This window comes from Schistocerca gregaria, chromosome 4 (genome assembly GCF_023897955.1).
Source record: "Schistocerca gregaria isolate iqSchGreg1 chromosome 4, iqSchGreg1.2, whole genome shotgun sequence".
Lineage (NCBI taxonomy): Eukaryota > Metazoa > Arthropoda > Insecta > Orthoptera > Acrididae > Schistocerca > Schistocerca gregaria.
The window spans coordinates 394,549,311-394,564,014 of record NC_064923.1 but is presented as its reverse complement, the minus strand read 5'-3'; the positions used below and the strand labels follow the sequence as shown (position 1 = coordinate 394,564,014).

Sequence of the window (14,704 nt, the reverse complement as noted above, 5' to 3'; positions counted from 1 at the left end):
TGCTTCCATAAAGTCTCTACTTCGCCTACGAACTCAGAGACAACATGAAGTATATATATATTGTGTAAATGATTATTGTTTACAACGTAGCATAGCTGTCTAGTGGAAGTTGAAACGAAGGATTTTATTCAAGACACTTGTGGTCTATTAAGTTGGGAAACAGCCACCAACAGGTTTACAAGACTACATGAGCTATAGTCCATGCGTGTTGCGTGAGATTTTCATGTTCTCTTCTCCAGCTCTCTACACGTCGTCATCAATTGTTTCGCAATTGTTGCTTGCACTAGCTTGTTATTTCTTCACTGCCTAATTATTACATGTTTGTCTGTTTGTTGTATGTGCTCGTAATGGGCAACACATCATCCGTAATTAGAGAGCAGTCTGTACTCGGGGCCAGTTTTCCGTGCGCCACCCTATATTATTTCTCTGCTATCAGCCACACAAGGCTACGGTTGGCTAAACGAGAGGTTCTGCAGAATCACAGAATTTACTTCTAAAAGTGAGTAAGAATTCCGTTATGAATAAAAACTGTATACTCGAGGGGGGAGGCAAGGGCCCCCTCTTGGTGCCCTCCATCATTCAGTCACCTACACAATTAGTTTTCAGTTTTTCATAAGAACCATATACCAAGCACAAATGAACGGTAAACGTGTGAAAATGAACAGTTCTCAAAAAAGAACAATCGGCAGTGAACTAGTTCCCAAGGATGAACGAGTTTGCCCATCTCTAGACTGATGACCTCGCCGTTTGGTCAAATAACCCCTCTCAATCAATCAATCTATCAAACAGTCAGTCCTGTTCCCCAATCAAAATGTTCCTGCTGCATACTCTGCAGTTCCAGGAGAGAGCCTCTTCTGTTCTCCCAACATCCTCTCCACTGCATCCACCCTCAGTGAAAATATTTCCTACAAGATTGGCAAGTCCCTCTACTCACTACCCTATAACATCTCCCACATTTCTCACTCATGGTCAGTTTTGAAAGAATAATTAAGTTTCAAGAATGTTTTAAATTTGTCAAGGACGCGATGTTGGCTGCGTGTAAACAAAAAACTATGCAAAGGTCTTATGTGCAGTTGTTGTTGTTTTTGTATTGATTTAGAGATACAATGACATAAGGATGAATTAGTGATTACTTTGCTTTTAGAGAATTTACATTATGAAGTATGTTTGGTCAGGTTTTTAAACATTTATAATTCGGAAAATTTTGGCCTAGATCGCATCTATCTAACTAGTAAACAGTACAAAGTGTGTTAGTTAAATATGATTTAGAAATGTTTAATTACACTTTTATTGTGACAGTAGACACTGGTGAAACTAGTAGCTGCCTTTTTTTTGGTGAATTTTACACTATCAAGAAAACTTCAAGAGAATTTTTTGTGTTTATGTCACGCAAAATTTTGGGTTATGTCATTATTATCAGGACTTCAGATAACACAAAGTTTTTTCTAGAACAAGCTATGCTGGGACGCTAATATTCAGTTGTGTGACAAGAATGGACACTACACCAAGTATACAAAACAAAGAAAATTTAAATTTGATACTATTTCCTCTTAAATAAGTTCTTTTAGCACACAAAGAAAATGTTGTGGTTGGCAGGAGAGCCAACACCGTGTTACTAGAGGAGGCCGAAAGGCACACATTTTAACTCGTGCAAGCTGGCGTGAGGTCTGGAACAGGACAAGGAAATTAGAATTTAGAAAAAACGGATGTAGCTGGTGGAATACTTAACTTTAATCCATTAATGATGAACGTTGCTCTTGACGGTACATGATTCACAATATCAATAGTAACTGAATATGGCGCCTTGCTAGGTCATAGCAAATGATGTAGCTGAAGGCTATGCTAAAATATTGTTTCGGCAAATGAGAGCGTATTTTGTCAGTGAACGATCGCTAGCAAAGTCGACTGTACAACTGGGCGAGTGCTAGGAAGTCTCTCTAGACCTGCCATGTGGCGGCGCTCGGTCTGCAATAACTGATAGTGGCGACACGCGGGTCCGACGTATACTACTGGACCGCAGCCGATTTAAAGGCTACCACCTAGCAAGTGTGGTGTCTGGCGGTGACACCACATTCCTCCCCCACAAATCAGTGTACGGTTGTGGTATAAGGCTTCCGCCCGGCGTGGGGAGAACCCCATGTTGACATATGTGACAAGCCTAACAACAGCCGAGGATGTACCACCCGCACTCGGGGAGCTAGGAAACACCCTGAAAACCTGCTCCAGGGTGCATGCCAACATGCGGTTTATGCGCCCGTAGAGATACATGAGGGGCCGAAGGGTCAACCTCCATCGGGCCGGGGCACCTGACGGGCGAAGACGACACATGGTCCGGAGCGGGCAAGAATTCCATGTCGGAGGACAACTGGTCCCGGGAAGCGAACGGTGGCCCGTGACCCAGGAAGTCGCCCGGCGGCTGCAGCGAAGCGTCCACTGCGAGCGTCGCCGGCGGGAGGACAGTCGGCGGGCGGCTGCGGCGGCGCGTCACCATGGGGCAAAATGGAAGGCAGCGTCGGTAACACCTGGGGCCGAGGCGAGCCAGTAGATGGGTCCTCGGGGTGCTGACCGGACAGCACCGTCGCTGAAAGCAGACGGTTAGCAGCAGATCCCGTGCGACGACAGAGGCGCAGCTGATTGAGATGCCGAAGCATCTCACCAGAGGCCCCCAAAACCAGATACATAGTGCGTCCGAGGCAGCGAAGAATGCGCCCTTCGAGCCAACGCCGTGAACCTCGGTAGCGGCGGTAGTAGACAACGTCGCTTGGGGCAAAAGCAGGTGTCTGCCACTGCACAGGAACCTGATGCGGCGGATGTAGCAAAGACATCAAGGTTCGATGAGGGCTACCATGGAGCAACTTTGCCGTCGAGCGACCATCTCGAGGCTGAGAGCGATACGAGGACAAAAAGAGCAATAACGCGTCCTCCCGAGAATGCGACTCTTTTAACTTCAACATCTGTGACTTGAAAGTCCTGACCAATCGTTCAGCGGCACTGTGTGACTGTGGCGAAAACAATGCGGACGTCAGATGTTGAATACCATTGGCCTAGCAGAATGACTGAAATTCTGCGGACGTGAATTGTGGGCCATTGTCGGAAACAATAGTCTGTGGAAGACCTTCAATGCAAAAGATAGCAGATAATTCTTGGATGGTGGCAGATGACGTCATGGAAGACATCCGGACAACAAAAGGAAAATTGCTGAATGAATCTACCCCAACCAACCATCGAGCATTCCAGAATGGACTAGCAAAATCAATGTGTAAGCGTTGCCAAGGGGAAGTTGCTTTTGGCCATGCAAAGAATTTCAGCAGTGGTGCTGATTGTTGTTCGGCACACACAATGCAAGAAGAGCACATATTCTTAATCGCGGCATCGATTCCGAACCAAGTACAGTGCTGACGAGCAAGTTGTTGCGTTCTCACTATACCCCACTGTCCTTGGTGGAGAAAGTGTAAGACAGAGGACTGTAAAGAACATGGGACCACGACGCTGGACTGATCATTATCAGAACACAACAACAAAACACCATGTCGAACAAAAAGTCTCTCCTTGTGAGCAAAAAATCAGCGAACCAACGGGTCCCCGATCCGTGACTTTGACAAGGGCCATTGCGTAGCAGCAAAACGCAGAACGGTAGCAAGGACAGGGTCAGGAGCTGTGGCTGTAGCTACATGACGAAAATCAATCGGAAACGATTCGACCACGTCATCGGTTTCCGCACCAATGAACATGCAAGCAAGTTCGGAGGAATCGAATGCCCTATCCTAAGCAACAGGCAAGCGGGACAACGCATCGGCGTTTCCGTGCATGGCAGTGGACAGATACAAGATTTCGTAGCGGTACTGCGAGAGGAAAATAGACCAGCGAATGAATTTCTGCGCTGTACATGCAGGTACAGGCTTGTTCGGATGAAAAAGCGATGTCAAAGGTTTGTGGTCTGTGATAATGGTAAAGTGACAACCATACAAGAAATCATGAAACTTTGTAACAACAGATACGAGAGCCAGTGCTTCTTTCTTGATTTGTGAATAATTTCTTTGCGCAGACGAGAGCAATTTGGATGCAAAGGCAATAGGGCGATCGTGCGATCCATCTTTGTGCGCAAGCACAGCACCGATCTCGAAATCCGATGCATCTACTATCAACAAAAGGGGTTTCTGGGGATCGAATGGCATAAGGCAAGTATTGGAAAGCAATGCCGATTTCAACTGGTGCAAGGCGCGTTCGCATTCCGTCGTCCAGATGAACGGAACACCTTTACGGCGTAAGCGATGAAGCGGAGCAGAAATGGAAGAGGCGTGTGGAACATATCGGTGATAATAGTAGGTTTTTCCCAGCACACTCTGTAGCTGCTTCAAATACTGCGGCGACGCAAGTCTTGTATGGCACAGAGGTGCGTGGGACTGGGATGTATGCCTAGGGCATTGAGTACATGTCCCAGGTATGGCAAGTCATGAGCAAAAACACACATTTGCCCTTCCGCAAGTGAAGACCATTTTGTTGCAAGACCTGAAATAATGTTCTGAGATTGGCCAAATGTTCTTCTGTCTTTCCGGAGATCACAGTATCGTCCAGATAATTTGTTGCAGTAGGAACCGACGCACAAACAGTTTGTAGATATTGCTGAAACAATGTAGGGGCGGATGCACACCCAAATGGCAGTTGTTTGAGTAGATACAAACCAAGATGCGTGTTAACCACCAAAACGCGCTGGGATTCTTCGTCCACCGGTATTTGCAAGTACGCATCTGTTAGGTCCAACTTCGAAAAATATTTACCCGGGCACAGTTTGTCAAAAAGATGTTCCGGGTGGGTTAAAGGAAAAGTTGCAATCACTAGTTGCGGATTCACTGTTGCCTTGAAGTCCACACCAAGTCTCAATTTTCCTGAAGGTTTTGGCAAAATTACTAAGGGTAATGCCCAGAGAGAAGCCTGCACACGTTCAATTACACCTTGTGATTCCAAATCGTGTAATGTTTTTGCGACCTCATCACGCAATGCGTGGGGAACATTGTGTGCTCTAAAAAATTTCGGTTGCGCATTTACTTTCAGTTCCAAATGTGCTTTATAGTTCTTAGCGCAACCAAGGCCCAGTGCAAAAATGTCTGCAAATTCTTCACCTAGACAAGAAACACTGTCTGAAGGCACCGTCTGGTTCACTGATAGGACCTAATTTACTATAGACAAGTTAAACAACTGAAATAAATCTAAACCAAACAAGTGCACTGCAGAAGAAGAATGAAAGACGTAAAGTGACTCAAATTTTGTTTGTCCTTTGTATGTTACAAGAAGGCTGCACAGGGATCTCTTGACCTGAATAGCTAGTTAACTTAACATTTGCGACACGCAAGGGAGGTGTGCCCAGCTGTTTGTACGTATCTTGTTTGATCAGTGAAACTGCAGCTCCGGTATCGAGTTGGAATGGTATCACTTTGCCATTAATGTCCAAGTCTACAAAAAGTTTATTGTCCTGCTGATGACAAGAGCGACTGTCTCGTGCAACGTGAACTGACACTGGTACAAAATCACTTGCGACTTGACGAGAGTTCTGGCGATGTCGACGCACATTATTTGTGGGACAAACACAGTCACTGTTAGAGAGAGTGGCACTGGGCGGAGTGGAATGAACTACATGAATTCCTATGGTCGAAGTTTCGCGAGCCTGAGTATCCTTGGTTCGATTCCGATTCCGGCACGAAGCAAAGAGCCTTGAATGGTTTTGAGCTTCCAATCTGAGCTTTTTCTGGCAAACACCCTGAACATGTCCTTTTTTATTACAATAAAAGGAAATAGCTTGGCGTGACGGGAAATTCTCACGCGAATATCTAGTAGCACACCGCGGGCATGATTTGATCACTGCATTTGCTTATCGGCGCGGCACACGTGGCTGAGAGCCTGGCGGCAGCGGCGTGGCTGGGCGCGTGGTCTGTTTGCTGCTCCGTGCAGCTCACCCGGCGGGCCGGTTAACCTGACACACGGCTGGTGAAGTTTCAAAAGATTCCTGAGCAAAGTCAAGTGTGTCCTGCCGATCCAATATGCCCATCACTTATTGAAGGGAGGAATTGACTAATTTCAAAATCTGTTCACTTATACGAACATCAGAAACGTTCTGTGCAATTGCATCACGTACCATAGTATCTGAATAAGGGAGTCCACATTGACACTCAAAAGCACAATCCCTAGTAAGGCCTTGCAAGGTTTCAACCCACTCCTAATTAGTCTGACCTGCCGTACGTTTTGCACGAAAGAAGGTATACCTTTTCGCAACTACATTGACTGATTCTTTGAAATATGCATCTAATGCAGACAAAATTTCTTCGTAGGACAAAGTTGGTACGTCACGTCGGGGAAATAATTTGACTATCACACGATACGTCTTCACCCCGACTGATGATAACAAAAAAGGCTGCCGCTCGTTACTTTGAATTCTGTAGGCGGCGAGATGGAATCCAAATTGGCGTGAATACTCCATCCAGCTTTCCAGTGCAGCATCAAAAGATCGAAAAGTTGGTGCAACTGCGTGTTGTGGCTGCGTTAGCGGTGGAGCGGCTGCTGCCGCGTCGTTTTGCATCGCACGTTGACCCTGGACGAGCTGTCCAAGGGCATCCAGTAATGCCTGCGTCTGCTGATTCTGTAAGCGATAAAATTCGGACAGTACATCTGGAGATTGTGGCGAAGCCATTACACAAGTAAATCAGGGCAGTTTAGAGAAGAACGCGGTTTTGCCTCGTCGCCAATTTTGTGGTTGGCAGGAGAGCCAACACCGCGTTACTAGAGGAGGCCGAAAGGCACGCGTTTTAGCTCATGCATGCTGGCGTGAGGTCTGGAACAGGACAAGGAAATTAGAATTTAGAAAAAACGGACGTAGCTGGTGGAATACTTAACTTTAATCCATTAATGATGAACGTCACTCATGATGGTACATGATTCACAATATTAATAGTAACTGAATATGGCGCCTTGCTAGGTCGTAGCAAATGACGTAGCTGAAGACTATGCTAAACTATTGTCTCGGCAAATGAGAGCGTATCAGTGAGCCATAGCTAGCAAAGTCGGTTGTACAACTGGGCGAGTGCTAGGAAGTCTCTCTAGACCTGCCATGTGGCAGTGCTCAGTCTGCAATCACTGATAGTTGCGACACGCGGGTCCGACATATACTACCGGACCGTGGTTGATTTAAAGGCTACCACCTAGCAAGTGTGGTGTCTGGCGGTGACCCCACAGAAAATACCTGTGAATTCACTTGGTGGCCATCTTGTAGATAGATGCGGCCATCTTGTAGGTAGATGAACTGAAGGGGTATCAGTCTGGTTCATGACAGAGTTCATTTGTGAACATGCAGTAGTGGAAGTGCAGATTGACCACTGAAACGTGCACACAAATGCACATCTCACTTGTAAGTCACAGTTAGCAAGTCTCCAAGTGATCAGATCAACAGGTTATGCCAATACAACCTATAATTCACACAGATGTAGGAGTTCAGTGTCAGTGGTTTTTCACCAGAATACTGAAAAAGAAATAGTTGTGTACTTACATATAAAATTATCTTCTCCTGTGCCTTTCCTGAAGTGATTAAGCCTTGGGAAATACCTGTAACTACATTTTTTCCTCTCATCCTTTAGTCTCTTTATTGTGCAACTGGAATAGCTATCGTTTCCTACAAACCTCTCGGGCACAGTCTTAAGGAGATTTTTGCTTCCTCGTTTGCCTCTTCTAACATTAACTTAGTAGCAGTGTGTACAATCGCATTTACCTGTTCATGAAGAATGTTCCCTGCAGTTACAGTACGCGGAGATTGCGATGTCACACTATGTAGTAAAGTGATAGCAGTGAAAGAATGCTTGAACTGCATAGGTTGGCAGGTGACTTTCAACTGAGGCTTTCCAAACATAGAGATGTACTTGCTCAGCGCGCAGGATCAGAGTACGTTTCTATATGGGATCCATGTTATTGTGCGTGAGTTCTACCCTGGCATGAATATGAATTTGTCTGAAAACTAGTAAAGTTTTCAGTCGTGTTTGTTTGCTTTTCGAACACTCAGTCTTTACGTCTCGGTGAATTGTTACATTTACTCTTAAATTATTGGGATAGCTATTGTCACATTTTTCTAAAATGCTTCAATCTCACATTCTCTTTAGTTCCTTTTCTGCTATTTCGCTATTGTGAATTGAGTTGATTGAAACTCTTCTGTGAATTGGATTGATCAAAATGTTGTCTAGAATCATATTAATTTACTTACACTTACCAGTATAGTGAAAAAATATGTATTTAGCATTGCTGTTTTGCTATTCTAGGCTAAAAATTCCGTAGTTTTCATACAATTTCTTTAACACAGACTGAACTGAAGATTATCGTTGTTGTTGTTGTTGTTGTTGTTGTGGTCTTCATTCCTAAGACTGGTTTGACGCAGCTCTCCATGCTAATCTATCCTGTGCAAGCTCCTTCATCTCCCAGTACCTACTGCAACCTACATCCTTCTGAATCTGCTTAGTGCACTCATCTCTTGGTCTCCCTCTATGATTTTTACCCTCCACACTGCCCTCCAATACTAGATTGGTGATCCCTCCGATGTCTCAGAACATGTCCTACCAACCGATCCCTTCTTCTAGTCAAGTTGTGCCACAAACTTCTCTTCTCCCCAATCTTGTTCACTACCTCCTCCCTAGTTTCGTGATCTACCCACCTAATCTTCAACATTCTTCTGCAGCACCACATTTCGAAAGCTTGTATTCTCTTCTTGTCCAAACTACACTCCTGGAAATTGAAATAAGAACACCGTGAATTCATTGTCCCAGGAAGGGGAAACTTTATTGACACATTCCTGGGGTCAGATACATCACATGATCACACTGACAGAACCACAGGCACATAGACACAGGCAACAGAGCATGCACAATGTCGGCACTAGTACAGTGTATATCCACCTTTCGCAGCAGTGCAGGCTGCTATTCTCCCATCGAGACGATCGTAGAGATGCTGGATGTAGTCCTGTGGAACGGCTTGCCATGCCATTTCCACCTGGCGCCTCAGTTGGACCAGCGTTCGTGCTGGACGTGCAGACCGCGTGAGACGACGCTTCATCCAGTCCCAAACATGCTCAATGGGGGACAGATCTGGAGATCTTGCTGGCCAGGGTAGTTGACTTACACCTTCTAGAGCACGTTGGGTGGCACGGGATACATGCGGACGTGCATTGTCCTGTTGGAACAGCAAGTTCCCTTGCCGATCTAGTAATGGTAGAACGATGGGTTCGATGACGGTTTGGATGTACCGTGCACTATTCAGTGTCCCCTCGACGATCACCAGAGGTGTATGGCCAGTGTAGGAGATCGCTCCCCACACCACGATGCCGGGTGTTGCCCTGTGTGCCTCGGTCGTATGCAGTCCTGATTGTGGCGCTCACCTGCACGGCGCCAAACACGCATACGACCATAATTGGCAACAAGGCAGAAGCGACTCTCATCGCTGAAGACGACACGTCTCTATTCGTCCCTCCATTCACGCCTGTCGCGACACCACTGGAGGCGGGCTGCACGATGTTGGGGCGTGAGCGGAAGACGGCCTAACGGTGTGCGGGACCGTAGCCCAGCTTCATGGAGACGGTTGTGAATGGTCCTCGCCGATACGCCAGGAGCAACAGTGTCCCTAATTTGCTGGGAAGTGGCGGTGCGGTCCCCTACGGCACTGCGTAGGATCCTACGGTCTTGGCGTGCATCCGTGCGTCGCTGCGGTCCGGTCCCAGGTCGACGGGCACATGCACCTTCCGTCAACCACTGGCGACAACATCGATGTACTGTGGAGACCTCACGCCCCATGTGTTGAGCAATTCGGCGGTACGTCCACCCAGCCTCCCGCATGCCCACTATACGCCCTCGCTCAAAGGCTGTCAACTGCACATACGGTTCACGTCCACGCTGTCGCGGCATGCTACCAGTGTTAAAGACTGTGCTGCAGCTCCGTATGCCACGGCAAACTGGCTGACACTGACGGCGGCGGTGCACAAATGCTGCGCAGCTAGCGCCATTCGACGGCCAACACCGCGGTTCCTGGTGTGTCCGCTGTGCCGTGCGTGTGATCATTGCTTGTACAGCCCTCTCGCAGTGTGCGGAGCAAGTATGGTGGGTCTGACACACCGGTGTCAATGTGTTCTTTTTTCCATTTCCAGGAGTGTATTTATTGTCCACGTTTCACTTCCATACATGGCTACACTCCATACAAATACTTCCATAAACGACTTCCTGACACTTAAATCTATGCTCGATGTTAATAAATTTCTCTTCTTCAGAAACACTTTCCTTGCCATTGCCAGTCTACATTTTATATCCTCTCTACTTCGACCATCATCAGTTATTTTGCTCCCCAAATAGCAAAATTTCCTTACGACTTTAGGTGTCTCATTTCCTAATGTAATTCCCTCAGCATCACCCGACTAAATTTGACTACATTCCATTATCCTCGTTTTGGTTTTGTTGATGTTCATCTTATATCCTCCCTTCAAGACACTATCCATTCCGTTCAACTGCTCTTCCAAGTCCTTTGCTGTCTCTGACAGAATTACAATGTCATCGCCGAACCACAAAGTTTTTATTTCTTCTCCATGTATTTTAATTCCTACTCCAAATTTTTCTTTTGTTTCCATCACTGCTTGCTCAATATACAGATTGAATAACATCGGGGAGAGGCTACAACCCTGTCTCACTCCCTTCCCAACCACTGCTTCCCTTTCGTGTCCCTCGACTCTTATAACTGCCATCTGGTTCTGTACAAATTGTAAATAGCCTTTCGCTCCCGGTATTTTACCCCTGCCACCTTTAGAATTTGAAACAGAGTATTCCAGTCAACATTGTCAAAAGCTTTCTCTAAGTCTACAAATGCTAGAAATGTAGGTTTCCCTTTCCTTAATCTTTCTTCTAAGATAAGTCGTAAGGTCAGTATTGCCTCACGTGTTCCAACATTTCTAATCCAAACTGATCTTCCCTGAGGTCGTCTTCTACCAGTTTTTCCATTCGTCTGTAAATAATTTGCGTTAGTATTTTGCAGCTGTGACTTATTAAACTGATAGTTCGGTGATTTTCACATCTGTCAACACCTGATTTCTTTGGGATTGGAATTATTATATTCTTCTTGAAGTCTGAAGGTACTTCGCCTGTCTCGTACATCTTGCTCACCAGATGGAAGAGTTTTGTCAGGACTGGCTCTCCCAAGGCCGTCAGTAGTTCTAATGGAATGTTGTAAACTTCCGGGGCCTCGTTTCGACTCAGGTCATTCAGTGCTCTGTCAAACTCTTCACGCAGTATCGTATCCCCCATTTCATCTTCATCTTCATCCTCTTCCATTTCCATAATATTGTCCTCAAGTACATCGCCCTTGTATAGACCCTCTATATACTCCTTCCACCTTTCTGCTTTCCCTTCTTTGCTTAGAACTGGGTTTCCATCTAAGCTATTGATATTTATACAAGTAGCTCTCTTTTCTCCAAAGGTCTCTTTAACTTTCCTGTAGGCTGTAGCTATCTTACCCCTAGTGAGATAAGCCTCTACATCCTTACATTTGTCCTCTAGTGCTTAGCCATTTTGCACTTCCTGTCGATCTCATTTTTGAGACGTTTGTATTCCCTTTTGCCTGCTTCATTTACTGCATTTTTATATTTTCTCCTTTCAATCAATTAAATTCAATATTTCTGCTGTTATCCAAGGATTTCTACAAGCCCTCGTCTTTTTACCAATTTGATCCTCTGCTGCCTTCACTACTTCATCCCTCAGAGCTACTCATTCTTCTTCTGCTGTACTTCTTTCCCCCCATGCCTGTCAATTGTTCCTTATGCTCTCCCTTAAACTCTGTACAACCTCTTGTTCTTTCAGCTTATCCAGATCCCATGTCCTTAAATTCCCGCCTTTTTGCAGTTTCTTCAGTTTTAACCTACAGGTCATAAGCAGTAGATTGTGGTCAGAGTCCATATCTGCCCCTGGCAATGTCTTACAATTTAAAACCTGATTCCTAAATCTCTGTCTTACCATTATATAATCTATCTGATACCTTTTAGTATCTCCAGGATTCTTCCATGTACACAACCTTCTTTTATGATTCTTGAACCAAGTGTTAGCTATGATTAATTTATGCTCTGTGCAAAATTCTACCAGACAGCTTCCTCTTTCATTTCTTAGCCCCAATCCATATTCACCTACTATGTTTCCTTCTCTCCCTTTCCCTACTGTCGAATTCCAGTCACCCATGACTATTAAATTTTCATCTCCCTTCACTATCTGAATAATTTCTTTTATTTCATCATGCATTTCTTCAATTTTTTCATCATCTGTAGAGCTAGTTGGCATATAAACTTGTACTACTGTCGTGGCATGGGCTTCGTGTCTATCTTGGCCACTATAATATGTTCACTGTGCTGTTTGTAGTAGCTTACCCGCATCCCTATTTTTTATTCATTATTAAACCTACTCCTGCATTACCCCTATTTGATTTTGTATTTATAACCCTGTATTCACCTGACCAGAAGTCTTGTTCCTCCTGGCATCCAACTTCACTAATTCCCACTATATCTAACTTTAACCTATCCATTTCCCTTTTTAAATTTTCTAACCTACCTGCCCGATTAAGGGATCTGACATTCCACGCTCCGATCCATAGAATGCCAGTTCTCTTTCTCCTGATAACGACGTCCTCTTAAGTAGTCCCCGCTCGGAGATCCGAATGGGGGACTATTTTACCTCTGGAATATTTTACCGAAGAGGACGCTATCATCATTTAACCATATAGTAATGCTGCATGCCCTCGGGAAAAATTACAGCCATAGTTTCCCCTTGTTTTCAGCCGTTCACAGTACCACAACAGCAAGGCTGCTTTGGTTAGTGTTACAAGGCCAGATCAGTCAATCATCCAGACTGTTGCCCGTACAACTACTGAAAAGGCTGCTGCCCCTCTTCAGGAACCACACGTTTGTCTGACCTCTCAACAGATACTCCTCCTTTGTGGTTGCACCTACAGTACGGCTATCTGTATCGTTGAGGCGCGCAAGCCTCCACACCAACGGTAAGGTCCGTGGTTCATGGGGGGAGGAAGATTATCATAATTGATTGAAATTAGGAATCAAATAAAATATAAAAGACCCTTGTGATCAAAGTTGATAGAAAATTCTACAGTTTCAAACAGTAATATTGCTGTACCATTCATTGCGACCATGTGACACTACATCAAAAAATGTGCGTATTGAGAGACCACCAAAAATGCCTTGCAATTTAATTCTATGTCATAGACAGATTCTTAACTAAAAACACACAGCCTTTATATTTCAGATCTTTAAACGATGGACAGAATGAAGGTTGTCAATCGTATGTCATACTATCTCTATCAAAACGAGTGAAAGTAAAGGAAATGACACTAACTTGAAATAAATTTGTATTGATTTAATTGATTTGTATTGATTGATTTGAACATCATGAAAAGTATTAAATGCCAGATAGAGAATCGTACTTAAAGTTCTTTGCAAGAATGCCTTGATTATTTTACAGTCTCTCTCCTCCAACAAATGGACTGAATTCTCTGAAGAAAAATAAAAGTTCTTTGTTCTACATAATGACACAAAAATCTGTTGAAAAGAAAGATGTCAAAGTCTTTCATTACAATTAAACGTCATCCATGAACAGCGGAAGACTTATTAAAAGCCATAAGATTGTTTCCCGATTTGGTAAAGACTTAGCAGACTTATACCGTGTTTTGTTACTCACAGAGCAGAGCAGTAATTCTGCAACAGACTGTTTGCCTTTTATTATTATGTCCTAATGAAATAACAACCATGTTGAACTCTGGTGCAAATTTTTGGAGAAAAATACTGTTTTACTAAGTTTATTGGTGTATGTTTTCCAGACATATTCTTGTTCTTTGTTTTTAATTATAAATTTTATGTGTCATTTTAATAAATATAATGTAGGTGTAAATCTTTTTTAGACATATATTCTGTTTTAGGAATTGAAGCAAGAACCAGGAAGGAATGTCTGCAGTGTACTGTGTTCTGTCTTCCATGAAGTGATGATAGAAATGCCAAGCCAAAGTTTGGATAGTGAGTAGCCAAACAATTAAGGCTTTTGAGGATATCTTGAATCCCCGAAACTGTCTCAAAAAATGGAAAGAAGTGTTCTGTAACTGTATAAAATGCTGTTTGCATTAAACCCTCTTGTTGAACATTTTTATGTACATTTTGTTGTAAATAAATAAGCTGTTATATTTATATTAAAAAATATCTTCATAATGGGCTGTATTGCGAGCATGGCTCAAACGTGGAGCGAAGTAAGTTGTTCAAGATGTCAACAATGTAAGCCATGAGATTAGAAATTAACAAAAAGGTAAGAAATATCCTCTACCATTTAGTACGTACAGAGTGTATACGAACCGGGACAACTGGGAGATCCGGGAAAAGCTCGGGAATTTTTTCGTCCAGGAGAAAACAGGGAAAAACCCAGGAATTTTTTACAATTCTGGGAATTTTTCATTGTTTTAGTTTTCAGTTAAATTTTTGTAATTTTAACTGGTAAGAACCGTTACTCTAACAAGGGATATTACTGTATGCGGCTACTGCAGAATAATACTTCAACAATAAAACATAAACGAGAGTAAAAATGAAAAAAACTTAAATTGCAGTGGAAGTGCACCATATACGACAACACACAGTGCTCATGCAAGTGTCTGCCAACAG

At 44.0% G+C, this 14,704-nt stretch overlaps 1 protein-coding gene across 3 annotated transcripts in view; it reads left to right on the top strand.

The window, feature by feature from the left end:
- The window catches only part of LOC126365965 (probable asparagine--tRNA ligase, mitochondrial), a 97,887-nt gene extending 83,688 nt beyond the window's left edge, over nt 1–14,199 (top strand). For 2 of the 3 annotated variants that reach the window (XM_050008761.1, XM_050008760.1), the window contains one exon: nt 13,978–14,199. The gene's annotated coding sequence lies outside the window, so the exon portion shown is untranslated. Of the gene's footprint in view, nt 1–380; nt 500–13,977 lie in introns of all 3 variants that reach the window. The other variant, XR_007566281.1, reaches the window with a different exon arrangement.
- The last annotated feature ends 505 nt before the right edge of the window (nt 14,200–14,704 follow it).